The 27,859-nt window shown below is 47.9% G+C and overlaps 1 long non-coding RNA gene across 1 annotated transcript; it reads left to right on the top strand.

The window, feature by feature from the left end:
• The first annotated feature begins 882 nt into the window (after positions 1-882).
• LOC122455529 lies at positions 883-24,562 on the top strand. The gene is made up of 4 exons (XR_006273757.1): positions 883-1,004; positions 6,347-6,351; positions 17,011-17,016; positions 24,550-24,562. It is a non-coding gene; the product is annotated as an uncharacterized LOC122455529 (long non-coding RNA).
• Positions 24,563-27,859: the final 3,297 nt, after the last annotated feature.

Genomic DNA, 27,859 nt, shown 5'->3' with positions numbered 1-27,859 from the left:
AACATAATGCTTAATCAACTTGTGATTATTATACACAAAGTGTTTTTTCCCATGCAGACTACGCTTGTTACCCGTAAATCTATGCTACGCGGAGGTGCAAGAGGTTGCCCCATCCAAGAGAGAGATATTGGGACGTCTCTTACTCCCAAAATGAGTGCCATTAAAATAGGCTTTGCACTCACTATTACCTATAGCTATTTTCCCTTCTTTTAAGAGGCATCATTGACCAACTCATTTCCAAACTACTAGATACCCGCTTTCATAGATGCCGGTATCAGCCCAGGTAATATTTAAATTGCCTGAAGAATCCTTCCAGGACAGGGTCCAGGTCATATTCATTGCACTAAGGGGAATAGGAACCATGAGAAGACATTTTCGGCTATCTGCTGGTATTAATGAGAACACCCAGCATGAAGTGTTTTGTAGGGCTGGCATACGAGCTTTCATTTCATGGGCAAGACGTATAAATGTGTTTATCCGTTGGAGCTTCAGGTTGCCCAAAGTGGTGGCAGTCCATTTGTCTTGAGCACAGATGTCGTCTGTTTTTGACTCACCCGGTTCACGGTGGGGTGAACTTGTAGCTCCCTCGAAGTCCGATGCCATCTGCTTTTGGGGAACCTTTTTCCAGGTCAGGTTCCCTAGCGGTGCAATGCAGGTTAGCTCTGTCAGTGGACAAGGGAGAGGTTACTAGCACTTCACCTTGTCCTTTCCACTGCTGTCCAAAAGGAGGAAAGAAAAAACCCAGAAGGAGGGACAGGCTGAGCAGTAGTCAAAGTGAAGTCATCTCGAGGTGGAGGGGTCTTTTTGCAGTAAGAAGCATGGGTCCAGGCAGTCAGTCCTTGGCACTTCACAGCGGTATTGGTAGTTAGCAGGTCTTAATAAGGGCCTTTCCAGCATGGGGCCAGAGTAGTTTTTCATTGATGGACCTTTATGTAGACCCAGTCACCTGGTTTTAACAAATGGCATGTTTGCTCAGGATCCTTGGAGCAGGACTTCTTTCACCTGTAAATACAGAAACCTAACACATTTAATTAATGTCTGGAAGTGTTTTGCAGATATCACAGTTGCTTGGGCACATTCAAGCCCCCCTCTTTCTTGGCTGTCAGCCAAATCCTAGCTGTGAATAGTGTCCTTAGGCAGGCCAGCATCTTATCTTTGGACCAACCCTGCCAGCTACAGCGTTGAATTAGCTCGTCCTCCATTCTTTTTCTTCTCCCCTTCTTGGCTTCTATTAACCTGCAAAGAAAACTTTCACTTCCACTCACACACCTTTGTTCAAAAATGAACACATATACATTGCCCATTATACAGCACTTTAGTCGTATTGTTCAATGTATGCCACATACACCCTTCTAGTAAAATGACTTTATTACAGAGCTTTGGAGAAACAAGCAAGGACAAGCACACCCACTTTTCAGGAGTCCACTTGGTACAACCTTTGGTGTCCAATAGCTTTTCTCCCTCCCCAGCCCTCTGGCTAGAAATTTGAAGTAGCCAGAAGGATCCCATGTATAATATGGGGAGTGGGTTAACCTTTCATGTCCTTGCTTCCAAAGACTGTTGGTGTGCGAATTTTAACAACAATTTTTTTAATTAAAAGATCTGGCCAATAAAATTTCTTTTTTTTACTTAAGCAAATGTATTAAACTTTAGTACATCACATTTTTCTGATATTATCCAAACATTTTGTATTCCAAGTTGAATAAAACAAGTATCTGCATTTTGATTTAACCCTTCTATTTAGTTTTAAACTAAACTGTCCTATGAAAAATTAAACACAGCAATTCTGGCCACAAGACAAACACAAGACAGAACATAATTCCTATTGTGCCAGTAAATTCATGATATGATGAATTGCTTTTCAGCTGGCATCAGTTTTCTCTGATTTTATGAAAGACAAAAAGAACATAGATCAACCCCGTATGCATCCGATGAAGTGAGCTGTAGCTCACGAAAGCTTATGCTCTAATAAATTTGTTAGTCTCTAAGGTGCCACAAGTACTCCTTTTCTTTTTGCGAATACAGACTAACACGGCTGCTACTCTGAAACCCTTCTGGGCAGTCAGTCATTGCTTAAAATATTTCCTTTTTATACAAATACCCTTGTTAATTGCAGGCAAAACAGAGGAATTACCCATATTTTCTTGTATTTATTTCATAGGCAGCCCAGGTTTCAGTGGTTTCTACCTTATCAGTTAGGTAATTTACATTAAAACAAATGCTTTCTGGCTTGCTTTTGGATTCACAGCTTAAAGATTCTTACTTTAAAAAGGGCATAACAAACTTTACCAGACTTTTGATTGCCTTTTACTTTTAATTCCTGCTGTCAAACACACAGTGACCTGAAAAGGAAGACACCACCTACTGTAGCCCCTTGGAGGCTAATAAGATATTAATTAAGTAGCACTGTATAATTGCATTCCTTTGGAAAAGGGCCCATTTTCCTCAAAATGGCTGCAAAGAAACCAAGATTTTTTTTCTTTTTAGTATTTCACAAAGTTCAACTGCTTAATTCCCTTCAGCAACTACAGAGTTAACTTCTTACTTTTCTTTCTTAAATCACTTGCTTATCTCCCAAAATGACACTCAATCAACTCGGATTTTACCATTCCAAGTGTTATTCCGGGATTTACGTTTCCCATTCCTGTAATTATTTACTCCTCTTTTTTTACTATGCTCTTCAAGTTTTAAACCTGTTTTTTAATCTCTCTATCTGTTGCCTGCCCGCTTGGGCCAGATCTTGTTTTTCTCTTTGAACCGTCCCTTCCATGAGTACCAGCTTTGTCCCACTACCAATTTAACAAGGAGGGTGGGCTTCTTAACGAGCCCCCAGCCCTCCTGGTCTCGTCTCTTAAATATTCTCACTCACAAAGGCTACCCAAGTCCTCCCCCGTGAGGCTTGTCACCTGGACAGAAAGCATGGCCAATTGGCGGTTTAACTATTTAATTTCCTCTTATGGCAGACACACTGTTGTTACGGCATATGCTGAGCACAAATGATTAAATTTTGAAAAGTCTCTGAAGGACTGGTACTTGCTTAGACAGTGCTTCCTTTTCTGCCTGGAAGTCCTGTCTTAAGGCTTATAGTTATACCACATAAACAAATAATCCATTTGTCCCGGTCTAAGATTGACCAAAATATCTTTTAAGGAATCCATCCTGTCTGCGGAAAAAGTTCCGCAGGCTGGCCATTCTTTAGTCGGGGACAAATGAGTGGTGAAAGCTGGCCATTGAACCTGATATAAGTTTTTCATTTTTTGATTTAGTTAAACCAGTAGTTCCAGAGATTCCCTTCCAATCTCTGAGAATCAGAGACAATGGGGCGTCCCCCGGGCATTTACTGCCAAATTGTCCCATCCTAGGTGGAAAAGGGACTCAAACCCACAATCCCCAATTCTTAGTATCAAGCGATTGCTTACCTCTCCAGGGACTCGAACCCCGAAGACCTGGATCCTACTCAACAGGTAGGTGGATGTTGCTGGATTTCTATGGGCTCCAGCTGGTTCACAGAACACACCTTATTGCCTACGCAGGGATCAGATCACTGGCAAGGCTCCTCAAAACCGGAGGATGAGCGCTGCGTTGCTTTAGAGTCTGATCCCGCGCCGGAGAGTCAGACGGGTCCCAGCGGAGTCACCAAATTGTCAAGGACTCGAACCCCAGACGGCACAGTTCGTTGTCTGACCAGAGAGAGACAGGCAACAACAGCAAGGTCCGAACACAAACCTCTTTATTGAAGAGTGCACACAACAATAGGGAACAGCCCGTCTCCAAAAAGAACCAGCAGCCTCTAAGTAAAACTAATAGGTTTTTATAGACAGTCCTGTCGCGTCACAGATTTATTCATAAAGCAGCCCACCCCTCCCCTATGTTAGTTAATATCCTCTTTTTCTATCTTGCATGCACTTCTACCCCCTTATTGTAGATAACTTTTAGCAAATTGTAATGCTTCACTAACTTTCTTATCGGTATGGGTGTCAACCAGGAGACGAGGAGTTAAAAACAGACATAACACAAGAACAGGGAGTGGAAAACAGTGCCCCCATATCTCAACAAACTGTTCCCAGAACATCTGGTAAAAAAATGCAGCAATGCAGGCCTCCCCTTTTTTATCACTCACTGCAACTTAAACAAGTATTCCTTCATTCTACTTAGCTCCTTCACGGACTTTCCCAGCAACCTTTATTGGCCTGACTTTGGTTTGGTTGGCATAACTGCTTCATATTTAATTTTTCTCGTCTAACAATACCTGACCCGTTGCAAGCGGCCAGGTCTGTACTGATGTACTAAATAATGTTCTCTGTATGTATATACTGTGACAAAGTTACTCCTCTGCCTTGGTGAGTCCTGCGCTTATTGGCGGATTTGCTCGCCTCAGAGGTTCACGGCAGCCCTCAGTTTGGCCAGCATGGGGAAAAGGGAGAAGAACAATCCCTGCAGTCTCCGCTGATCCACCTAGTGGATCGGGGAACAGGCCAGAGACCTTCCCCTCTGGTGGAACCCATAGTCCAGGTCAACTCCTCCAGTATCAAGTAGGGAATTGGAGGAATGGAGGGATGGGGGGAACCTGGGCCCACCTTCTACTCTGGGTTCCAGCCCAGGGCCCTGTGGATTGCAGCTGTCTACAGTGGCTCCTGTAACAGCTGCATGACAGCTACAACGCCCTGAGCTACTTCCCCATGGCCTCCTCCCAACACCTTCTTTATTCTCACCATAGGACCTTCCTCCTGATGTCCGATAATGCTTGTACTTCTCAGTCTTCCAGCAGTACGCCTTCTTGCTCTCAGCTTCTTGCCATCTTGCTCCCAGCTCCTCGCACGCATACCACAAACTGAAGTGAGCTCCTTTTTAAACCCAGGTGCCCTGATTAGCCTGCCTGTCTTAATTAATCCCAGAAAGTTCCTGATTGTTCTGGAATCTTCTCTGTTACTTTACCCAGGGAAAAGGACCTATTTAACCTGGGGCTAATATATCTGCCTTCTAGAATGGTGCGGAGATCCTGTATGTGCCGATCCCTGTACTGGTCCATGGAGCCAGGACTCCTGGGTTCTGTTCCCAGTTCTGCTGCCCCTTGTAGCTAACCTGGGGCCCAGGCCAGGGCCTGTTGATCAGGGGTGAGGGGGGTTCACATCCTCTCCCCACTGATCCCCAGTGGCTGCAGCTCCTGTCTTGCCAATAAAGTCGTGTTGGTCTGAAACAAATCACTCTCCTGTAGCCCTCTGGCCTGGAGAGAGAAGGAGGGAGAGGCCTGCTGCTGGTACCGCTGCTAGGCCCTGGGCTCCCCCTGCTGCTGCTGCTGTTGCTGCTCCACCGGCTGGGCCAGACACCGCCCCCCCTTCTCTGCTACCTGGTTGCTGGCTGGCGTTGGACCCCCACCCCCACCCTCGGGTGCTGCTACTGCTCCAACTGCAGCCCCTTGGTGGGGGGAGCCTGCTGGCCCACTCCCCAGAGTGGGGGAGTGAGGGACCCAGCCCCAGCCGTTGCTACTGCTGTGGATGACATCACCCCGATCCATCTGTGTCCTCCCAATCCCCACCACCCCCAGTGGCTGTTTACCATCTGCCTCAGCTCCTACCTCTGGACTCCAGCTGCTTGCTTAGCTTGCCATGCCCTGTTTCCACCATTTGGGCCTGAAGCAGCAGCCTGCCCAAACAAGACTCTTTCATGGACGCGCATGTGGGTGCACGGCCCCCCCTTGGACTGCCCACCCCACAGCTTTGCCCCTTGCTACCTGCCCCATTTGCACCTTGCAGCCTTTTGCTACTCCCCTTTGCCCCAGCCCCCCTTACTAGCTTCAGTTTGTTTGCCTGCCCCCCCACTTTTCCCTCTGCAGTTTTTGTTTGTTTGTCCCGCCCCAGCCTCTGAACTTAGCCCCTTGGTTTCCTTGGCCTACCTCCAGCCCGATTAGCCTCTCACTCAGTGCTTCCATGCCCCCTCCCATGCACTTGTGCCCATCCCCATTTTAGTTTGACTCTTTTTCGCTGCACCCCCACAATGTTGTTTTATTCCCCCATCCCCTAGTGCAGCTTGAGGAACTGGACTTCCAACCCATGTCGGTGACTGACCCCTAACCTTTGATTGCCCCCTGTCCAGCCCACCCCTTTTGGCGCCCTCCTCCCCTTCCTGCAGCCTAGCGGGAAGGAGTGGTTGACCTGCTTCCCCTCTCCCCTCCTCCTTCTGGTGTCTCCCCCTCCCGCCCTGCTCATTATGGCGGGGGACAAGGCGGGTAGGGCCCCTCCAGAAGACCCCGCCACCCCTCCCCTGCCTGCCGCCCCATTTCTTCCCTGAGCCTCTACCTCCGCTGCCGCAGCCGAACCAATTGCTACTGCTCAAGCTGGGGCACCAGCAGCGGTGGACACCAGGGTGACCTCCACTGCTGCCATGTCCCTCACCCTCTCCGACTCTGGGAAAGCCCCCCCAGCCGGCGGGAAGGGCCAGGGTAAGAAGAAGGGGAAGGGCCCCGCTAAAAAGACCAGGCCCTCCATGGCAGGGGCTGCCCTCACTGCCGCGGCCCCACCACCAGCCGCGGCGTCCCTACTCGCTGCTCCCTCCATCAGCTCTGCGGGTGCCCCTCCCCCAGCCCCCATGGCGTATGCCCAGGTGGCGGCAGCCCCCCCACCTGCTGCTATGTCATCTCTCCTGCCCACCGCCTCCGCTACCAGCTATAGTGGCCGGGGCCCTTTCCCCACCATGACCAGGAAGCACGGCGTCCGTTGCCTCCTAGTGCCCACCTCGTCCCACGTGAAGACCTACGTGCGAGCATTGGTGAGGGTGGTGGGGCCCACGGCCATTGTGGCGGTCTCCAAAATGTATGGAAAGGTCGTCTTGACTTAGCATCAGAGGCTGCCGCCCAGGAGGTGCTGAAGAAGGGCCTGGCGGTAGGGGGAGGGGAGGGTTCATCCACCTGGAGCCCCTGGAAGACCTGGGCGTCCGACTGGTCCTGACCTCCATCCTTCCCTTCCTTCCCAATGCTGCTCTATTACCCACCCTTTCTACCCTGGGGAAACCCATTTCCGTTGTCAGCCCTCTCTCCCTGGGCTGCAAAGACCCCGCCCTCTGTCACGTCCTCTCGTTCCGCCGGCAAGTGCAGCTTCAACTGCCGCCAGTGGTGCATGATGGAGAGGCGCTTGAGGGGTCATTCCTGGTCCCCTACAAGGGGGCCCATTACCAGATGCATTACTCCACGGGGGAGGCCCCGTGCTACCTCTGCTGGGTGATGGGGCACGTCCAGAAGGACTGCCCCTTGGCCCGGCAAGGAGGGGCATCCGGAACCCCTGAGACCTGGCAGGGCGCCAGCTCCGTCATCTCCGGCTCCTCTGGCTGCCTGGAGCCTAGAGCCACCCCTCCTCCTTCCCAGCCCACCACTGCTCCCGCTTGGGCCCAAGGGGCACCTCCCCCACTATGCCCAGATGAGCGGGAGAGCCCAGCCTCTGCTGCATGCAATCTAGCAGGGCCTGTGGAGGAGGGTGCGGTGGGGACAACGCCGGGCATAGGAGAGGGCCCACCTCAGGGGGAATCTTCCCTCCCTTGTGCTGCCCCACCGTTACCCCCTCGAGTCCCTGAGCCATCGCCCCTGCCCCCTGACCCGACCCCGGCTAGCCAGCCCCGAGATGATGCCATGGAGGGCTGGGCCCTAGTCCAGGGGAAGCGGGGCAAGCGGAAGGCTCGAGCTCCGCTTCTTCCATCTGATGCGGTGTCCCCCCGGAAAACCAGGAAAGGGGGCACCGATGCCGAGCCTTCCACTTTGCCCACAGGTGTGTTCCATTCACCGGTGCCGACTGGGAAAGACGTGGCAGCACCGGAAGGCGGCATCTCCCCTCCACGGATGTCCTTTCCCTCTGAGGCCCCGGATGGAGCCCCTCCTGCCCCGGTACCATCTGAAGCCCTTGTGAGCCCCGAGGTGACCACCGCTTAGGGTGCCGGCGGGGAGAACTCCAGGGTGATAGAAGGCGATCTCCCCTCCATTTACAAGGAGATCGAGGCCCTGGGTCTGACCCCGGTCACCAAGGGGGAGGACAACCCTCTGCCAGCATGCCTCAATCGGGGCGACCTCATTCCAGCCCCCCTTTCCTCATGCTCCCTCCCGCTAACCATTGCTTCCACTTCCGCCTCCAAGGAGCCCGTGGACTATTCCACCAACCTGGCCGCAGATGGCACCCAGCTGATGGCTGCCAGGTCTGTTGAGGCGACGGCCAGTGCCACACTGCCGGGACCTGAGCCACCAAGGGCACCCCTCATTGGGGTGGAGCAATCGACTTCCTTCCCGGGGGAAGGGGCCCTACAGAAGATAGTCCACCTCCTGAGGCCGTGGCTGCCAAAGCCACCATGGAGCCTGTGCCCAGCATCGCTGAGAGCCCCCTTCCAACCCCCACAAACCCTTGAGCCTGACCGGGAAGTGCCACCGCCCAGTTGCTTGGCTTCTGGAGCCCGGAATCTCACCTCCACCCCTGCCCTTGCCCCTGCCCCTGACCCGTCCCTATCCCCTCCACCTCCCATGACATCAGCACAGGTTATTGCCGCCCCTGGGGCTGTCTCTTTCCCTTTTCCAGCAGATGTTCCTCAAAGGATCACTCTCCTGTAGCCATCTGGCCTGACCCTGTCACAATATATATCTTCTCACTATATGTTTCATTCTATGCATCCGATGAAGTGGGCTGTAGCCCACAAAAGCTTATGCTCAAATAAATTTGTTAGTCTCTAAGGTGCCACAAGTACACCTATTCTTTAAGCAATAAAATGAATTCCTGTGACACCTAGCATGTTGTTCTTTATTATAAGGGTTGCATGAAATATTTGCTATTAACTTTGGGGCCAAAATATTATTACCTTCCTTTCAGCATCTATCTGTCTCTCTGTCTATCACCATAGTATCCGAGTGTCTTCCATGTAAAATTGATAAGAGTAAGAAAGTCCCTGGTGGATTTCATGGAGTCTATAAGGAAAAAAATCTGCAAAGGGCAAGGATTTATGGTGTGGGTTAATTAATTTAATTTACTTTTTTTTTTGGGTTGGTTGATGTTTTGAAGTAGAAGGATTGTGTCAAGTCTCCCTGAGTAAATACCGTTGTGAGTGTCATTAACATAAGCTCTTTTCCTATGGTTTTCCTGACAAAGTTTCCCTTTCCAGCTTTTACACACTCCATTCTGAAAAGGCCACTTCTCCACCTGCGGTGATCTCTCTGCCTCTTTCTCCCTCTTTGGTACATTCCCTTCTTACCCTCTCTTCTGGTTAGCCTCAGGTTTGGATTCTTCCTGTCTGCAGGATTGCCAGCCCCACATGCTCAAAAACTGTGACTCCGATGCTCAAAATCATGAGATGGGCTTAAAAATCGTGAGATTTTCTAAAACAATAAACTTACGGGAGGTTTTGATTTTCCTTTTGCAACTTTGGGGGAAGCTGTCCACCCCCATGTGATAGATTTCAAGTGTCAAAATCCCAGCTTTGAATTCACAGGCAAAAACATGCCTTGCCCCCTGGCTGCTTGGTGAGGTCTCCCCTTTCCCTCTGCCACCCCCGGGAGCGGGAGCTTTGGTCCCCTCAGTCTCCTTCTCCACCACTTCATCCTCCCTTCTCACATTGCCCTGTACCCCTTAGTTTCCTCCTGCCTCTGCATCCTGCTGCACCCCCTAAATCTGCCTCCTGCTCCCCCCCCACTCTCCTCATGCCTCTTTTGCAGGGTCTCTGCTGCTGCTCATAGTCCATGTGTCCCTCTGGGGTTGCCACTTTCTACTTGCCCCCTACCCTGCCCCTTCTCCAAGGCCCTGCCCCCCCGTTCACTCCATCCCTCTGTCGCTCACTCTCCCCACCCTCACTCACGTGCTCATTTTCAGGACTGGCTCAGCATAGGGCTGTGTGGTGGGGAGTCCAGCTCACACCGGACTGGAAGGGGTGACCAGCTAAGCCTATTAAATCCACAGGCTGCACCTCGAGGGAGAGCCAGGGAGCAGGAAATTGATTGCAACCAGGCTTAGCTGGCCAGGGACAGGCAGGGCCAATCAAGCCAGGTAGCTGGCAACAGCTGGGGGCTGCTGCTGGGATGGGGCAGCCTGGCTCTGCGCTGTCAGCGTTCCCCTTCCCCCTCCCCACAGACCCCCATTGCCCCCCCACAGCCCCACCACCACAACTACACAGCACACCACACAGATCCCACCTATGCCCAGTGCCCCAAAACACACAAACCTCCCCCACCCCCCAGCATCTCCAACCCCTTCACTGCCCAGCACCCCCGCCCCAGACTGCCAGAGAGACCTCCCCTGCATCCTGCCCCCGCCACACTCACTGGCCCCACTAGGAGGTGACCGTGCCCGTGGGCTGCACCGGCAGCACAGCATGGGCTGGTCCTGGGGCGGGGATCACTCCGGCGCAATCAGCCAGGTCAGAGCAGGAGCAGGGCCTGCCCGGGCCGGGCTCCCTCAGGACCCACTTGCCTAGCGTGGTCTGGCTAAGCTCCCCACGCTGCCCCCCCCAACTGGCTGAGACCAACCTGGCCTCTGCACTGGTCCCTGGAAGCTAGGCCCAGGGAGGTGGGCAGGTGGGCAGAGCCCCACAGGTGGTGGGCAGCGCAGACCACTCGGAGCCAGAGCCATGCTGGGAAGTGGGGCAGACCCCTGGGATGTGACCATCCCCCCCCCCCCGCAGCCCCTTGAGAGCCTGCCTAGCCATGCCCACGTCCAGCAGCCCTGCCCAGCCCACACGGTGGAGCCTGGCTTCTGGGCAGCGAGCCCCAGGCAAGTGGGACCTGCTGGCTGGGAGCTGCTCACACAGCAAGGTCTGGACTTCCCCAGGCGAGGGGCCAGTCCCAGCCATATGGATGGGCTAGAGGAGTCCATAATACGCCCCTTCCCAGTGTGGGCCCAGCGCCTTGGTGTCATTGTAAAGCCAGTACTGCAGGGAAGAAGCAGTGAGGGCTATGAGAGTAAATCCCAGAACTGCTGGGTTAAGGGTTGCTGGACTGGACTCTGGAGTACTGGGTGGACCCCAGTTCCCCTGCCGGCCACCAAGGGCGTGGCATAGACCATCAGGGCAGTGAACGGGAAGGCTTCCTGGGTCACTGTGGGAGTGACAGAAAATTGAAGAACTGTACCCCAGAAGGGGAAACCACAATAGTGAGCTGGCCAGAAGGCGGAGTCATGAAAAGGACAACTGCAGCTCCTGAGAATGAGAGGGGGACTGCAGAGGAGAAACTGACTGGGTTTAACTGCTGGAAGGGGCATCCACCTCAAGAGCTAATCCCCAGAGTGACCAAGAGGAGGCGCCATACAAGTGGTGAGAGGTGCACCCTATGACAGGCTGTCATAGGCAACCCAGTACAGGCCCTGTGCAATGCCCATAAGCCAGGATTGCACCAGGGACCTCTGGAGCTACAAGCATTGATCTCTACAGCTTGAGCTCAAAAGCCTGGCTATGTGGCTGAGGCTTGCTGCCTTGGTGGATCAGGCACAGAGTGGGGTGCACAACACAGTGACAAGTGCTTTCCACCTGCACTAGGGCAATTAATCAAGCTGTTAATGGTGCCTGTATAATGCTGTAGTTGCACACAGGAGCTTCCAGGGGGACAATCTCTCCCATGGTATCCATCGCAGCTTTATACAGTAGAGGCTGGCGGCTGGATATTTTGCCATTTGGTTGGACTCTCTCACTAGTTCATTGCTCTGCCCTCTTCTCGTTTTTCCCCTTCACCCCTGAGTCCTCTCCCTTTTCCCTCCCACAGAGGAAACCTGAAGAACTCCACCTACGCTTGGAATGGAAACTTCCCCCTCCTCTGATAAGAGCAAAGAGGCTCAACCAATCTCTACTCCCTACCTCAAGTGATAAGAGGTCAAAGTTTTTTTCCGTTCCCTGACATGGGGAATGAGCTCCAAGGAACAAGGAATGTGAGGCATTTTCAAGAGAATCAAGCCTACATATTGCTGGCTACGTAGCAGCATTCTGTATCATGTGGGCATCAAAAGCCTCAATAAGAGGCAGGTGCAATAAGACTGCCAGTGATGGACATAAACTGAATATACAGCTAGACCTCCTTAAACAAGAGCCCAATCCCTGGTCTCAATTAATCTACCAGGATGCCAAGGCCTTTTGGCCTTTGCAATGATGCTGCTGAATCCTACTGGTGAATGGAGTCCCTTCATTTGTCATAATGTGGGTGTATCCTTTCCTCTGTATCCATTCAAAAATAAACAATATATTCAAAAATATGCTCTATGGCTGAATCTCTCTCTTTCTCTCACCCCCTCTCCAACCAGTTATAGCTATTTGCAGCTCTGTGCCACAAGAATGCACATCAAACCCTGATCAAAGACCACACAGCACATATGGAGAACAGTCCTATGCAGCGCCTGACAGGGAGATGTCAATCAGAGCGCTAACCAGTTTTGCAGGGTTTTCAACCCTCCCTGGAAAGGCAACCTTGCCTGAGGTGCATTCCGTGCTCAATTCTGCCCATGGGCTTCAGTGGCTGCTACACGGAGTTATTTCTAGGTGCTTGGTCTTCCCCAAGATAGCAAACGTTCCTCTCTCTGCTGCTGAAAAGGAGCCTTGCTCCAGCTGGAAAAAGTTATTCTGATGACCTCTGCTTAGCCCTTTAATGATAAACAGGGTGGCCAGAGTGAGGTATGCTGTTTGGAACCAGTTCTGCATAGGAAGTGCCAGAGAGAAATAAAACATTTCATTTTTTCCCTGCTCCTGTAATGAAAAGCAAGTGGTCAGCTTAAAATCTAACCAATTTCTTTTTTAAATGAGTTAAAAGTAGGTTCAGATAGTGACCGTGCCCTTGATCTCCCTACTAATTTTCCCCCACCCTCATGACTTTTCAAGAAATAGTTTTCTGTCTGTGTAACTGACAGAGGCTCTCATACAAAATGGGGGAAAGCAATGTAAAGGACTGGTTTAGATTGTAAGCACTTCGGGGCAGGCCCACCTGATCCTCTGTGTTTGTACAGCATCTAGCACAATAGGTGGCCATAGGCATTACCGTAATATACATGATTAATAATAATTATCCAAGGAAGAAGTGAAATTAACTAGACTTCATTGCTAGAATCAGCCCGTGGACTGTGGAGAACTCTGTTTATTACCAGTTCTGCCTTCTTGAAGGCAGCACCATCCAATGGGTAGGGCACTAGCCTGGTACCTGTTGGGATTCCATCTGCTTATCCAGAACATCTCGTCCAGTTTTGGGAGAACACTTCATCCAGTTCTCTGGACTCCAGGAAAAAAAAGTCATTTGACTTCACCTCCACATTCCTTACCTTAGAAAGCATGTAACAGCTCTTTGCCCATGCTGGCTAGACATGGGGTTTAAGTACCAGGTGATACCACAATTCCAGTCCATGTCACACATTGCACAGTTTATAGACATCTTTCCTAGTTACTAACATCTGTACTTTGAGCTAGGGGTGTATTCTTCGAGCAGGTGGCCTAGTATCTTGGCAGCTTTCAAAGGAGGTCAGTCTGCTCATGCCAGCTCCAATAACTGCAACACTCTTGGCCATGGCCTCCTGCCCCAGGGAAGGATCACGCAGGGTGCTCAGTGCATGGAATCACCAGAGAGCGGAGCCTGGATCATGTGGAGTGGAATGGTTTTGTGGGTCATAGGTCTGATTCTCTTCTCCACACTAGGGTAAATCCATAGTATCTGTACTAGAGTCGTTAGCCCAGATCGCGGGCAGGTATTACTCAGTTTCGCGCCATTGAAATCAACAATTATGCTGATTTATACCAACTGAGGACTCCAGCCCAGTGGGTTTACCCTGCTGTATAACTATTGCAATTGACTGGCAAATCATGCCTCTAGTGCTTGGAAAGCACCCCAGCTACAAAGATTAGCCTCTGGGGTGAGGTGCGGGGTCTGATTTTAATCACTGCAGCTGGTTTAACCCAGCAGCATCTATAAACATGAATGTCAAGTGACCTCTTTCCCTGTGCTTGGGCCATCATTGCTGTGTTCTAGATTTTTCGTTTTGCTGCGCGTTTCTCTTTGAGTGTGCATGTCACACTGGCTGCCTTCACATGGGACCGGGAGCTTGTGGCCCAAAGGGAAGAGCCATGCATGGTTAGTCTGCCTGCCAGCGGTTTTGATACAGAATGAGGAGAAAAGATTTCTTTTAACCCTTCAGACCTCTGTGCATGTTGTGCAGATTGCACTGGTTACTGTGATATGGTGCAGCATGTTAAACACAACCATTTATAGATGCTCCCCTGGGCTGCAAGAGGTGGCTACAGGATTAGCAGAGTAACTGGTTTGGGTAGAAGTAGATGACTCCTCCATCCCAGGAGGAATAGCAACAGTCGAGCTGCCTACAGGTTGCTACTGCAGGCCTGATGCTGCAATATCCCCTGCTGCTCTTCCACAGGGGTCCGCATGAGTCTCATCCCTGATCCTTTTGTGCTTCCATTCCAGATCCTGGGGCTATGCAGCAAGTTCCTACAGGGCAGTGCTCCATGGCACACAGGGCTCCTATGGTCCCTGCGCAGGCTCCCCAGACTCTGCAATAGAGTCTCACTGAATAACACACCTCAGACATCATTTCTGATGAACATTCAACAGTCCATAATACCAAGCTCTTACAAAGGACTTTTCAATCCTACATCTCAAAGTGGTTTGCAAAGGCGGATGAGAGCCATCTCCATTTTACACATGGGGAAACCGAGGCACAGACCAGTGCAGCAACTTAGATCACACAACAGACTCAGTGGCAGAGCCAGGTTTCCCAAGTACTGCCGGGTGGGCTCAGCTGACATGAACAGGCCCAAGCCAAGACATCTCTGGGCTTGGTCAGCAGTAATTGCTGAATCAACTAACTGTTGTGAATATGTTTATAGTGAGTAAGAGAGGCAGAAACTAACTAAACCAGTGATGCTCAGACCTCAGCGGTACAGGAGCCAAATTAGGGACTAACATTACCCAAAAGGGCCACAGCTGTGTGAATTCATTGGTTCATTTACTATACAGCTTAAGTCTGTCTACAGATTTAAACAGTATGATGGGAAAATAGTTAGTTTATGTTAGGGCTGTCAAGCGATTAAAAAAATTAATCACGCTGTTAATAATAGAATACCATTTATTTAAATATTTTTGGATATTTTCTACATTTTCAAATATATTGATTTCAGTTATAATACAATACAAAGTGTACAGTGTTCACTTTATATTTATTTTTATTACAAATATTTGCACTGTAAAAAACAAAACAAATAGTATTTGTCAATTCAGCTAATACAAGTACTGTAGTGCAATCTCTTTATCACAAATGTTGAACTTAGAAATGTAGAATTATGTACAAAAACAAACTACATTCAAAAATAGAACAAGGTAAAATTTTAGAACCTACAAGTCCACTCAGTCCTACACCAGCCAATTGCTCAGACAAACAAGTTTGTTTACATTTGCAGGAGATAATGCTGCCTGCTTCTTGTTTACAATGTCACCTGAAAGTAAGAACAGGCGTTTGCATGGCACTGTTCTAGCTGGTGTCGCAAGATATTTACGTGCCAGATGCACTAAAGATTCATATGTCCCTTCATGCTTCAACCACCATTTCAGAGGACATGCATCCATGCTGATGACGGGTTCTGCTCAATAACAATCCAAAGCAGTGTGGACCGATGCATGTTCATTTTCATCATCTGAGTCAGATGCTACCAGCAGAAGGTTGATTTTCTTTTTTGGTGGTTCGGGTTCTGTAGTTTCTGCATTGGAATGTTGCTCTTTTAAGACTTCTGAAAGCATGCTCCACACCTCGTCCCTCTCAGATTTTGGAAGGCACTTGAGATTCTTAAACCTTGGGTCGAGTACTGTAGCTATTTTTAGAAATCTCACATTGGTACCTTCTTTGTGTTTTGTCAGATCTGCAGTGAAAGTGTTCTTGAAATGAACAATATGTGCTGGGTCATCACTCAAGACTACTATAACATGGAATATATGGTAGAATGCGGGTAAAACACAGCAGGGGACATACAATTTTCCCCCAAGGATTTCAGTCACAAATTTAATTAGTGCATTATTTTTTAATGAGCGTCATCAGCATGGAAGCATGTCCTCTGGAATGGTGGCCAAAGCATGAAGGGGCATATGAATGTTTAGCATATCTGACACATAAATACCTTGCAATGCCAGCTACAAAAGTGCCATGCAAATGCCTGTTTTCACTTTCAGTTGACATTGTAAAGAAGAAGAGGGCAGCATTATCTCCTATAAATGTAAACAAACTTGTTTGTCTGAGTGATTGGCTGAACAAGAAGTAGGACTGAGTGGACTTGTAGACTCTGAAGTTTTACATTGTTTTGGTTTTGAGTGTAGTTATGTAACAAAAAAAATCTACATTTGTAAGTTGCACTTTCACGATACAGAGATTGCACTACAGTTCTTGTATGAGGTGAATTGAAAAATACTATTTCTTTTATTTATTATTCTTACAGTGCAAATATTTGTAATAAAATAATATGCACTTTGATTTCAGTTAGAATACAGAATACAAAATATATGAAAATGTAGAAAAACATCCAAAATATTTAATAAATTTCAATTAATATTCTATTGTTTAACAGTGTAATTAAAACTGCAATTAATCGCGATTAATTTTTTTGAGTCAATCATGTGAGTTAACTGCAATTAATTGACAGCCCTAGCACTAAGGCATGTTTTCTACTCCTTTAATCATTTTTGTGACTCTTCTCTGGACCCTCTCCAGAACTGGACACAGTATTCCAGCAGCAGTCACACCAGTGCCTAATACAGAAATAACAGAACCTCTCTAATCCTACTCAAGATTCTCCTGTTGATGCATCCCAGGATTGCATTAGCCCTTTTGGCCTCAGCATCACACTGGGAGCTCATGTTCAGCTGATTATCCATCATGACACCCAAATCTTTTTTGGAGTCACTGCTTCCCAGGATATAGTCCCCTATCTTGGGAATCTGGCCTACATTTTTCGTTCCTAGATGTAGACATTTACATTTAGCCATATTAAAACACATATGTTTGCTTGCACCCAGTTTACCAGCAGATCCAGACTGCTGTGTATCAGTGACCTGACCTCTTCATTATTTACCACTCCCTCAATTTGTGTGTCATCTGCAAGCTTTCAGTGACAATTTCATGTTCTAAGCAACATAGCTCATAAGGGGCTGGATCACCCCTTCCTGAGAATCATAGAAATGTCAGGGTGTACAGGACCTTGAGACATAGGTGCCAATTCCGTGGGTGCTCCGGAGCTGAAGCACCCACAGGAAAAAAATAGTAAGTGCTCAGCACCCACCGGCAGCCCTGTGAATCAGCTGCTCCCTCTCCCCCTACCCAGCACCTCCTGCCCACTGCAGATCAGCTGTTCAGCGGCATGCAGCAGGCGCTGGGGGTGGAGGGGGCAAAGCAAGAGTGGGGCACACTCTGTGGAGGAGGAAGAATGGGACAGGAAGAGATGAGGTGGAGGCAGAGCGGGGCTGGGAAGGGGTGGGGCAGGGTGGGGCCTTGAAGGAAGGTGTGGAGTGGGGGTGGGACCTGGGGCACAGCAGAGATCCAGCATCCCCAAGGAAATGAGGAAGCCAGTGCCTATGCCTTGAGAGATCATCCACTTGCCTCCCACTGAGGCAAGGTTACTTATACCATCTCTGACAGGTGTTTGTCTTTCCTGTTCTTAAAAACCTCCAATGACAGGGATGCCTCAACTTCCCAAGGTAACCCCTTTTCAGGGCTTAACTATATCCTTATAGCTAGAATTTTTTTCCCTATATCTAATCTAAATCTCTCTTGCTGCAAACTAAGCTAATTAGTTCTTGTCTGACCCTTCGTGGGCATGGAGAACTGATCACCAACCTCTTTATAGCAGCCTTTAAGGTATTTGTAGACTTACGTCCTGCCCAAACCTTTGCTTCTCTCGATTAGAAATTTCCTTGCAGAGATCCTCCGTGATGGCCCTGTTTGTTTCCTGTGGAAACCCCCCCCCCAAACCTGGAGTAGTGCTAGGAATCCCACATGATCACTGGGGACCACAAGAAGCCCAGGGTAGGGGCCCTGTGCCTCCAGCTCATCTCTGGCCCTAGGCTTTTAGGAAGGACACAGAACAGAAGATGGTGTAATTTACAAAAGACAGGCAATGTGCCAGCCCCACATGCAAGGAACTCCCCACTCACTATGCATCTCCAGAGCCCTGCAATGTCATCACTTCCCTTGAAGCAAGTGTAAGTCTCTACTTCAAGCCAGAGGTGTATTCTGCTATTCACACTAGCTCTCATTGAGCTAGCGCTAGTGTAAATAGCAGTGTAGCCATGGTAGCAAAGGGGTATGTCTGAAACCGGTGGGTTGGTATAGACTTATGGCTCAGCCAGGACTCTGCTGCCACTACCATGGCTACTTGGTTATTTATACTCATCCTAGCTTGATGAAAGCTAACGAGAGTATGTGTACATGAGCAGGGGACTCACATCCCCAGCTCATAGTGTAGATGTAGCCATAGTGATAGACTCAAGAAGCTCAGTCCATTGAGCTTAACAAAGAGATGGTTAAGGGGTGATTTCATCACAGTCTGTAAGTACCCACATGGGGAACTAATATTTGATAATGGGCACTTCAGTTTAGCAGACAAAGGCATAACTAGATCCAATGGCTGGAAGTTGAAGCTAGACAAATTCAAACTGGAAATATGATATACATTTTTAATCGTGAGAATGATTAACTATTGGAACAACTTACCAAGGGTCATGGTGGATTCTCTGTCACTGGTGATTTTTAAATCAAGGTTGGATTTAAAAAAAAAAGAGAGAGAGAGGCTTTTGTTCAAAAGGAACTATTTGGGGGGGAATTTTAGGGGCTGTGTTATACAAATCAGACTAGATGATCACAGTGGCCTGGAATCAATGAAGTTCTAACAAATTCTGCTTTGAATGGGACAGCAGGGCCCATATCCACCAATCTGTAACCACTAACTCCTCCAAGGAGATGTCGCGCTTTAGTGACTTTCAAATGCCAGACAACTAGCCAAACTATCTCCACAACTCCAAAGTCCTGGAGTATTTGAAACTCTATGCCCAGCAGTTTGATCTTCTGAAATACATCTGGCTAGGGTGAGAGACTGTGAAGCCAATGCATATTTGTGCATCTATAGCACAGATTCAAGCTGTGTCAGCACCAGGAAAAACTAATTCTCCCAGCCTCACCCTTTACCTTGTGGGTCGTGTGGGTGGAGGGAGCAAGATTGCTGGATCAAAGATGAAAAATAAAAAAGGCTCCAAAAAGTCACATTGTGTAAATACTAGGGCTGTCAAGCGATTAAAAAACTTAATCACGATTAATCGTGCAGTTAAAAAATTAATCTCAATTAATTGCACAATTAATTGTACTGTTAAACAATAATAGAATACCATTTATTTAAATGTTTTTGGATGTTTTCTACATTTTCAAATATATTGATTTCAATTACAACACAGAAAATAAAGTGTACAATGCTCACTTTATATTTATTTTTTATTACAAATATTTGCACTGTAAAAAAAACAAAAGAAATAGTATTTTGAATTCACCTAATACAAGTACTATAGTGCAATCTTTTAATCATGAAAGTTCAACTTACAAATGTAGAATTATGTACAAAAAACTGCATTCAAAAATCAAACAATGTAAAATTTTAGAGCCTGCAAGTCCACTCAGTCCTACTTCTTGTTCAGCCAGTTGCTCAGACAAACAAGTTTGTTTACATTTGCAGGTGATAAAGCTGCATGGCACTGTTGTAGTCGGCGCTACAAGATATTTACGTGCCAGATGCGCTAAAGATTCATGTGTCCCTTCATGCTTCAACCACCATTCCGGAGGACATGCATCCATGCTAATACAGGTTCTGGCGGGCAGCATTATCTCTACAAATTTTAGCCAAACTTGTTTGTCTGAGCAATTGGCTGAAGTAGGGTTGAGTGGACTTGTAGGCTTTAAAGTTTTACATTGTTTATTTCCTGAATGCAGGGGGTTTTGTGCATAATTCTCCATTTGTAAGTTCAACTTTCATGATAAAGGTTTCAGAGTAGCAGCCGTGTTAGTCTGTATTCGCAAAAAGAAAAGGAGTACTTGTGGCACCTTAGAGACTAACAAATTTATTAGAGCATAAGCTTTCGTGAGCTACAGCATCCGATGAAGTGAGCTGTAGCTCACGAAAGCTTATGCTCTAATAAATTTGTTAGTCTCTAGGTGCCACAAGTACTCCTTTTCTTTTTTCATGATAAAGAGGTTGTACTACAGTACTTGTATTAGGTGAATTGAAAAATATTATTTCTTTTGTTTTTTACAGTGCAAATATTTATAATAAAAAATAAATATAAAGTGAGCACTGTACACTTTGTATTCTGTGTTGTAATTGAAATCAATATATTTGAAAATGTAGAAAACATCCAAAAACATTTAATAAATTTCATTTGGTATTTTATTGTTTAACAGTTTGATTAACTGCGATTTTTTTTAATTGCAATTAATTTTTTTGAGTTAATCACATGAGTTAACTGCGATTAACTGACAGCCCTAGTAAATACTAAGACAGAGGTGGGCAAACTACGGCCCACAGGCCACATCTGGCCCCCGGAACCCTCCTACCTGGCCCTGGAGCTCCAGCGGGGAGGCTAGCCCCCGGCCCCACCCCTGTTGTCCCTCCTCCCCCACAACCTCAGCTCACCATGCCGCCAGCCCTCTGGGCTGCGGAGCTGCAAGATCCTGCCGGGCAGTGAAGTTGTGAGAGACGCTGGCCTGCCCCGGTGCTCTAGACTGCATGGTGGCATGGCTGGCTCCGGCCAGGCAGCACGGCTGCCAGTCCTGGTACTCTGAGTGGCATGGTAAGGGGGCGGGGAGTGGGGGGGGGTGGATAAGGGACAGGGAGTCCCGGGGGACAGTTAGGGGACAGGGGTGTGGATAGGACTCGGGGCAGTCAGGGGACGGGGGGATTGGATAGGAGGTGGGGGTCCCTGGAGGGGGCGGTCAGGGGACAAGGAGCAGGGAGGGTTGGATGGGTTGGGGGTTCTGAGGGGGTCAGTCAGGGGGCAGGAAGTAGGAGGGGGTAGGTAAGGGGTGGGGGCCTGACTGTTTGGGGAGGCACAGCCTTCCCTATCCAGCCCTCCATACAGTTTTGGAACCCCAATGTGGCCCTCAGGCCAAAAAGTTTGCCCACCCCTGTACTAAGACAACAAAATGAACAAGAAGAAAATAAACAGGACAAGGAGAAGAGATTAGAGCTATGTATAGATGCAGCATGCACGTTTCTGCTCTCAGTTAACCCATGTAAATCCAGAATAACTTCCTTGATTTCAATGATGAGCAGAATTTGGTTCAGGCAAAATGTTAGATAATATAGATGCTATGCTGATAGTCAGACACTGAGATCATCGTAGGCTTGAATTATAACTTAATCTTAATTAAATATGGAGCTTTTCTGTTAATCGTGTCTTTAAAGGGACATCTTCAGGTCATTTTAGGTCACAAATGTAGTTTGGGGGTTTTTTTGTTGTTCAAAAACCAGGTGATGCCTAATGTATTGGATTCTATGTAAGTGAATTCTATGTATTTTTGTTAAAATGTCTATGAAAACAGTTTTATGTTTGAATATAAATATTTTCCTGCAGTGTCCGAAATCTCTATGTTGCAACACTATTCTGTGGCCACAGCTTTGTCCCATTTTCCTCAATGGGAGCAATCATTTGCATAATACTGTTGTAAATCAGCCCATCTATTTAAGTGGCTAACTATAGATTCAAGAACCTAACCTTAAGCACCCATTTTTAAAGTCTTACCCTACTACTTTTTACTTCTGGAGCAATGGGTGCTCTTGAAAAATCTTCCTTTTAACATATTTTTTAATAAAACTTGTAGATAAATGGGGGCGGGGGGAGGAATATTGACGTTGCTTTTGTTTTGCAAAGTTCTAAACAAACCTGCTTTTTCAACATATTTCTTTTTCAAAATTTCCTTCTTTTCTCTTTCCCTTCCTTTTTCCTTGGTTATTTCCCTCCATTTTTTCCCCTTTTGCTTCCCTCTCCCCTCCCCTCCCACCCATGACTAGGAAGAAAAGAAAGAGAAAAGAAGGAAAAAAGTAAAGAGAAACAAAAAATGTACACAGTTTTTAAAGTAAATTATTTGTTTCTCAGTTATTTATAGAATATATAGTATAAAAGAGTTTATATAAAGAGTTTTGTGAAACATTTAGAAAACAGACCCATTTTTGGAAAAAATTTTCTATTTTGAAAATAGGCCATTTTGATGGGAAAACATTTTGTCTGAAAAATTTCAACCAGCTCTACTTGTTACTAGTGAAGAGTTAATGGTACTAGCCAACACGCACTAGGTATGGATGGGCCTCTGTCCCCATCGAATGGTTGGTTTAATGTGTCTGATACTGCTTCCAGCTACAGAACTTGGGGGCTAGATTCACAGAGGGGATGCAGGGCGGGTCTGCACAACGCATTAGCCTGCACCAGCTGGGGTGTAAATTCTAGGGTGCACCAGTGCGTTGGACATTAATTGACCCATGTGGACCCTGCTAGTGCTCACTAAAAGTTCCCTGGTGCATGTTAACATAGGATTCTTTGACACAGGATGGCATCAATGTGTACTAGGAAACTTCCAGTGCACACTAGCAGGGTCTGCAGGGCAGTTAGTGCTCAGCACACTGGTGCACACTAGAATTTCCACCACAGCTGGTGCAGACAAGCCCTTGGGCTCCTTGCCAGCCAATGGAATCCACAGCCCTGAGTCAGGCACCCAGGCTTCCCCTGCAATGCACATGGAGAGTTAGGCAGCTAACAAAGGGATCTGCTGAAGTCAGGCAGACACCTTAGCTAGGCAGGAGTGAAATGCAGAGGAAAGGGGTGGGATTTAGGGCCCAGATTCACAAAGGTATTTAGGTGGCTAGCTACCACTGATCTGCACCTTCAGCCCCTGACTGATGAGCCAGAGAGAGGTGTCTTTCTGCAGCTGGGGTTCTCAGCTGGGAACCCCCTCCTGGAGTTAGCCCCTATTATAGCTCCAAGCCCAGTGATCAGGGCATTCACCTGTATGCAGAAGACCAAGATTCAAATCCCTGCTCTGCCCGATTTCGGATCAGGGACTGAACCCAGCACTCCCACTTGAATGCCCCGGTTACTGATCTATAGGGTGTTCGGGGCTGGGAGTGCTCTCACAATCTCAGTTGTAGGCGCTGATCCACTTTATAGAAATAATTAACTATTCATGGTTTCAGAGTAGCAGCCGTGTTAGTCTGTATTCGCAAAAAGAAAAGGAGTACTTGTGGCACCTTAGAGACTAACAAATTTATTTGAGCATAAGCATCAAATGCATCCGATGAAGTGAGCTGTAGCTCACGAAAGCTTATGCTAAAATAAATGTGTTAGTCTCTAAGGTGCCACAAGTACTCCTTTTCTTTTAAATATTCAATGAATCAGCAAGAGATTGACCCTCTAGCCTGGAGGCCAGGACACCCACCTGGGTTGTGGAAGGGTCAAGTTCATGTTCCTGCTCTAATAAATATTTAAGTCTCCCATGTCCCAGGTGAATGACTTAACCATGGGCTATTGGGGGAGGGAGGATGGGCTTGCATGCACCAAGGTTAGTCATACTCTGATAACACCTACCAGGCTGGTCCTGTTGGGGAGATACAGTAACTCCTCGCTTCACGCTGTAGTTATGTTTCTGAAAAATGCTACTTTAAGCGAAACAATGTTAAGCGAATCCTATTTCCCCATAAGAATTAATGTAAATATGGAGGTTAGGTTCCAGGGAAATTTTTTCCCCAGACAAAAGACATTATATACATATACAGTATAAGTTTTAAATAATTTTAAACAAACTATTTAATACTGTACTCATCAATAATGATTGTGAAGCTTGGTTGAGGTGGGTCATAGTGGGGTCGGGGCACGGGGGCTTGCCCCACTCTGCCCCTCCGGTGCTCCTGCCGGGGAGGCAGGTCGGGGGCTTGCCTGCTCCCAGGCTGGAATGCCGGGCAGGCAGAGTGGGATAACCCCCCGCCCCCTAACCCTGCTCCTCAGCTGGAACGCCAGGTGGGCAGAATGGGGCAAGTTCCCACTCCCCTACCCCTTTCCCCGGCTGGCACACTGGGCGGGTGGAACAGGGCAAGCCCCTGCTCCCTGACCCCACTCTCTGGCAGGAGCACCGGGCAGGCGGGTGGAGCAGGGCAGCCAAACAACCTTATAACAGAATGTTCATGACTTTAAACGTGTATGTGGGGGAGAGCGAGTGACAGAGGGAGAGGGGATGGAGTGAGATGGGGCAGGGCCTTGGAGAAGGGGTGGGATGGGGGCAGGGCAAGGGTATTGGGTTTTCTGAAATCAGAAAGTTGGCAACCCTAAATTAGGGAGCTAAGTGTCTTTGTGTATGAGCCTTTGGCTTCTGCTGTTAGCGGGGAGGTCACAAGTGCAAATCTCATTGTTATCCTATGGGGTGCATTCCACTCATACTATTCCCCATCAGCTCAGAAAATACCAGCTCATACTAGTAATGCCTTATCCAAAGATAAAATAAAAGGAAACCTTCTAAAGGCATCCTCTGCACCATGCTTACAGTTCAGCCACTGCTAACTGAGAAACTGTGGCTTCAGGTTTTGCCCCAGTTGTTTTCATCCTGCCCCCCTACACACACAGGGCAAGTTTGTGGTCCAGTCTGGGTTACAAATCCTGCAGGAACAATCCTTTTCTCATAATACTGAGGCACTTCAGATCTGATTGCAATTAAGAAATGCAGTGTCCAGTGACAATGAAGCCTTGAACTAAGGTGCAGTTTGGGTTAAGATCTGGATTATGGTTTGGCTGGCTGGCATTTTACCCCAAGCATTTCACCTGTTTCTAGCTACAGCACCACAGGATGTAGCTGTGAAGATGCAGCACATTAAAACATTATGTCAACAAGTCAGACTACAAAATCAAGGCCAGTGCAGAGTCAGAACCCCTCGGTCTTCCAATGGCTAATATTGATCAAGTTACTTGGGCCAAGATTATTATTTAAAGTCTGTGCATATAAACCACCTGGTTCATGCATGCAAGTCAAGATGACATGCAAAAATTTACATGAATGCAGATTCCCATCTTGCACATGCATCAGATATTTTGCACTTGCAATTCATGTGCCAAAGAATGTTCATGGGATTCTAAATGGCTGGGCCTCAATTGCTCTGTGTTTCGGTTTCCCCATCTGTGAAATTGTGGTCATACTATTTTACAGGCTTAATTTTTTCAGGCTTAACTAATTTTTGTAAAGTACTCTGGCCTCCTTGGATAAAAGAGGCTTTAGAAGAGCAAAGCAGTGTGCGTGCTGATTATTTTAACTTGAACCTCCTAAAGAATGTACAGCACTTCTAGGTTAAGAGATGAGAGATTCAGGCCTCTGGTTTTAAAGACATGATTAATCCATAATTTTCTTTGGGGGTTTTTTGTGTGGTTTTGTGGTCCCCAGTGTAAGAAAATGCCAGGATTTCTCTGCCACTGGCCCATAGGAAGTTGTCATTGAGACTGGTGGGAAGCAGGTGCTGGCCACTTTTGATACTACTGGACATCATGTAGAGTCTCCTATTCCACTGGAGACTTTCCGTGGTAAATCACAATCATATTAGGTGAAATCCTGGTCCAGCTGATGTCAGTGGGAGTTTTTCAGGATGTGACCCATTGTCTATGTAGGGCCTGAATAGCAGTACTCACTCAGTCTCCGTGAGCACAGCTGGACTGTTTCCAGGAGTCAGCACTATTCAGGATAAGTACGGCTGCAGATTTGCCCTCTTAATGTCACAGGTAAAGGAGAGCAATCCTAGTCCATGTCCCTGCCAGCTCACCAAGCAGTTTCCTGGGGGCCATGCCATGAGGACAGCCCCTGGGTTGGTGACCCCTGGCTTGGGGCGTCTGCAGCTCTGGAGCAGTACAGCCAAGCCAAGGTTTTCAGACTCCCTGCTGTGGAGCCTGGCAGTCTTGGAAGCCCTGGGAAACCTGACTCAAGCCTGGGTTCTCAGGACTTCTGGGCTCTCAGCTCCACAGCAGGGGGCCTGGAAGCGCTGGCTCGAACCAGGGCTCTGAGCCTGGAAATCCGGGGGTGAGTGTCAGGGCTTCCGGATTCACTGCCATGGAGCTGCACTCGGAGTGAGCAGCTCTGCCATATGGACTCCCCTGGTGCCAGACTCCAAAACTTCCCTATTCCCAGCCCTCCTTTAGGCTTCACTGTAGTAAAGCTCCTTCACTACAGTCATTTGTGGGGGCTGTGTACGCAGCAGGATTTTTCCAGCAACCCTGGGTAGTCTTTCTGCAAAGTACTTCCTTCAGGATGCCCCCTTCACCAGCAATCAAGCAGCCTGGTGCACTAAAGAATGCCTGCAGATGACTGCTCAGTTTGGAATTCATGATCCTGGCAATAGCTGGATGCCATTTACCCTGCTCCCTCTTCAAAGAAAAGCAGTTGCAGGGAATAGACCTGTTTCTTGACCTGTTCTGTCCAACTCCCATTGGCTAACGGGTTGTCCCCTTGTCTCGCTTTGCCTCTGTACTGCAGATCCAAGAGCCAAGGGTCAGCAATGACCATCCCAGCCATATCCTCTGTGGTGGCATGGTGGTGGAGCCCAATGTGAAGGAGTTCACCAGAACTTCCACCATCTCAGAAGATGGGACTGTGGAGGAGAAGGTGGATATTGTCATCTTCACCACAGGACACCACTCCTCTTTGTCCTTGCTGGAGGAGACAACAACGCCAGGTTTCACTGTATAAATACATCTTCCCTCAAATTGAAGAAACCAACACTGGCTGTTGTTGGCCTCACACAGCCACTTGGTCTATTCTGTGGGGACAGGAGACAATAAACCTTACCTCTTTGAGAGCACGGAAAGCCCCAGTCACTTGAAGTATTGTGCGGAGGGGGGGGGGTAATCCCTAAGCCCAGTTTCACTCCCACCTCTGAAAAAGCATCAGACGTGCAAATACTCAAAGGGGCAGAGAAAAGATTATCATCCCCTGGTTCTCCCTCAAGGAGTGCAGCATGGTGGCTAAATCCAGAAAAGCCAAGCCATGGGAAAGCGAGGGGATAGGGACAAGGATTTGAGGAGAGATGGTGAAGGAGGGAGAATGGGTCAAGGAAAGGAGAGTGGTGGGGACAGGAAGTAGGAGACAAAAAGGTGGAGCTGTGCTGAAATGATGGGAGAGGGAGACTGGGACTGGGTCAAGGAGATAGGGACTAGGCTGGAGCAGAAAGGGTCAGTCTTGGGTGGGGCAGGAGCAGAAAGGTCTGTAACATGCTTTGTTCAGAGCCTGAACAAGAACCCAGGATTCCTGGGCAGACAGCACATAGCTGTGCAACTCACATGATGACAGCTTATATTTCTACCAGTTAACTCTGTTAGCTCATGGCAGAGGCATGTGCAGTGGAGCTAAAGATTCTAACCCACTGTTGAAATAGGTAGCAGTCAATATGGTTCTATGTGATGGAATTTCTGTTTGTATGCTCCGATATTGCATTAAACAAACCACATTAAAAGAACATAAAGATTTCACAATCAAGCATTCAAGAGTTAGAAAATGCCAGAATTATGGTTGCCCGTGCTGATAAAATTTCTCTTAAAAATGAGTTACAGTGAGTTTACACTGGATTGCATCACAGTTTAGGGAGGAGTTAATTTTATTTTTCAGGGTTATGTACGTTGCCTTCCAAGCACAGTATGATGGCTGCCGTTCTCAAGAAAAAGGAGACCAATATGACATCTTACAGAATTCCTCCTGTCACAGGGATGTAATTCTCAAGTCAGTTTTGCCCCCTGAGTTCACGAAAGAAAAATCACTTGGTCAGTTCCTTTTTAGTGGTGTGACAGGGTCAGGCCAGATGGCTACAGGAGAGTGATCCTATTGGAATC

This window comes from Dermochelys coriacea, chromosome 8 (genome assembly GCF_009764565.3).
Source record: "Dermochelys coriacea isolate rDerCor1 chromosome 8, rDerCor1.pri.v4, whole genome shotgun sequence".
In the NCBI taxonomy this organism is placed as follows: domain Eukaryota; kingdom Metazoa; phylum Chordata; order Testudines; family Dermochelyidae; genus Dermochelys; species Dermochelys coriacea.
Note: the sequence above shows the minus strand (reverse complement) of the source record. Positions and strands in the feature narration are given on the sequence as shown.